Source organism: Perca fluviatilis, chromosome 3, assembly GCF_010015445.1.
Source record: "Perca fluviatilis chromosome 3, GENO_Pfluv_1.0, whole genome shotgun sequence".
NCBI lineage: Eukaryota > Metazoa > Chordata > Actinopteri > Perciformes > Percidae > Perca > Perca fluviatilis.
Window position 1 is genome coordinate 2,604,695 of NC_053114.1, and position 2,798 is coordinate 2,607,492.

Sequence of the window (2,798 nt, forward strand, 5' to 3'; positions counted from 1 at the left end):
GTGGCGGCCAAAGGAGGTGTGCACTTTTTGGGTGACCAAGGAGATCTAACTGCTTGAGCGGAGGTTATGGGTGGGTAGGGCTATTGTGACCAGTGAGCTTAGGTACGGCGGGACTTTGCCTAGCACGGATTTGTAAATGAGTTTGTACCAATGAGTTAGGTGTTAAGATGGGCTTTGGTCACAAAACGTATGGCACTGTGATAGACAACATCCAGTTTTTTTTTAGGAGAGAGTTAGAGGCAGTTCTGTAAATAACATCACTGAAATCGAGAATTGGTAAAATTGTCATTTTCACCAAAGCGTGTTTGGCAGCATGAGTGAAGGAGGCCATGTTGTGGAATAAAAAATGATCCTAGACCTAACTTTAGATTGAAGGTGTTTTATGTGTTGCTGGAAGGTGAGGGAACTCTCTAGCCAGACACCTAAGTATTTGTACGCAGTCACATTTTCTAATTCCAGCCCATCGAGCACGGTAATGCTAATCGGATGGGCAGGAGTGGACAGTGATCAGTTAAAAGAAGTAATTGGAGTTGGAGTTGGCCGGATGTGTACAGGTTAGTGTCGTCTGCATAGAGGTGGATTTTTGAGTGCCCGACAGCAAGAGCCACGTCACGGTAGGTTCATTTATAAGGTTGAGGGCATCGAGCTTAGCGAGTAGAGTGGCTGGGGGGTTGAGCACTTCCAGGTTCAAATCTCCTAAGAATACAAATTCTGCAGTTAGATGGGGAGCGATTATTTCGCAAATGGTGTCCAGGGCCCTGCTTGGGGCTGAGGGGGGTCTGTAGCAAACAGCAACAGTCATGGCCTTATTCCTAGAGAATTGGATTTAAGTAGAAGCTCAAATAGTTTGGGTACAGACCTGGATAGGATGAGTGAGGTCTGTAAGCCCTCTCTGTAGTATATTGCAACACCACATCCTTTAGCGATTCTGTCCTGACAGAAAATGTTATAGTTGGGGATTGTAATATCTGAGTTATTGGTGTGTTTCCTGAGCCAGGTTTCAGATACGGCAAGGATATCAGGGTTGGCTGAGTGAACAAGCGAGGTGAATAAATCGAATTTAGGAAGCAGACTTCTAATATTAAGGTGCATAAAGCCGAGACTTTTGCGGTTGCAGAAATCAGAGAATGAAAGCACCTGGGGAGTAGGGAAGGTATTGGGGCCTGGGTTTGGCTCAATGTCTCCTGCAGAGCAGAGGAGGAGCAGGGTGACTATGTGACCCATGGCTTTAAGAACTGGTCGATAAGTACGGTTAGTGGAGAGAAATAAGGTAATGGGATTGTGGGTGTAGTGAAGAAAATTCAGGGCCGCAAGGGAGGCGAGGGGAATGACGGGGTGAAAGGTTAATGTGGGTAAGCCTAGGTATGTAGTAACAATGAAGGAGGTTGAATCACTAGACAGATACGATAAACAACAGTATGTCTCAGAGGATACATACAGAGGGACAGTGGGGTTATGAGTATTATAATGCAAGGAGTTAAGGAGTCTACAGGACGAAGGAGGTAAACAAAAGGAGCAATACACAAGGCATACTAAGTGTAGGGATATCAAGCAAACAATCACACAAACAATCACTATTAATAACTACTAATAATAAAATTAATGAGCAGAGACAGTGTTCAGGCTTAGCTTAGGCCTGATAAATAGACAGACAGTAAATGTAATGATCAGAGTCGGTGTTCAGGCTTTGCTTAGGCCTGGTGAATAATCAGATGAGATACCGTTGGGAGCTGAGGTCATGTGGTGGATGGGAGTTCCAGAGTTGTAGCAGAGAGAGTAGTCTAGATAAAAGTCAATGAAAAAAAAAAAAAGCAAACGCTGGCTGGTGTACAATGTTATTGTTATCCGCCTCATACAGGCCTGTGGACAAAGGAGGTAGCTGCTAACAGCGCACAGCTAGCTAGCTAACTAGCTCGGAGATTGGGATGCAGAGAGAGTGCATCAGAAACAGCTGGTTTAAATCCTATTTCTCTGACCGATCTCAATTTGTTAATGTTAACAATAAATCCTCCAGGTACGTTAAAGTTAGCCATGGCTTTCCACAAGGCTCAGTGCTTGGATCAATTCTATTCTCCTTATATATGCTTCCTCTTGGTAATTATTAGGAAACACTCAATTAACTTTCACTGTTATGCGGATGACACCCAATTATACTTATCAATCAAGCCAGACGAAACCAGTTAGTTAGCTAAACTTCAAGTATGCGTAAAAGATATAAAATCATGGATGGCCTACAATTTTCTGATGTTAAACTCAAACAAGTTATTGTGCTGGGCCCTAAACACCTCCGACCCTCATTATATTATCCAAAGATATAATTACTCTGGATGGCATTGCCCTGGCCTCCAGCACTACTGTCAGAAATCTAGGAGTTATTTTTGATCAGGATATATCCTTTAACGCCAACTTAAAACAAACCTCTAGAACAGCTTTTTTTCACCTTCGTAACATTGCTAAAATTAGGAATATCCTGTCTCAAAACGATGCTGAAAAACTAGTCCATGCATTCGTTAATTCCAGGCTGGACTATTGTAATTCCCTATTATCAGGATACTCAAATAAAACCCTTAAAACTCTCCAGCTGATCCAGAATGCTGCAGCGCGTGTTCTGACAAAAACTAAGAAAAGAGATCATATTTCTCCTGTATTAGCTTCTCTGCATTGGCTTCCTGTAAAATCCAGGATTGACTTTAAAATCCTTCTCCTGACCTACAAAGCTCTAAATGGTCAAGCACCTTCATATCTTGAGGAGCTCTTAGTACCTTATTGTCCCAATAGAACACTGCGCTCCCAGAATG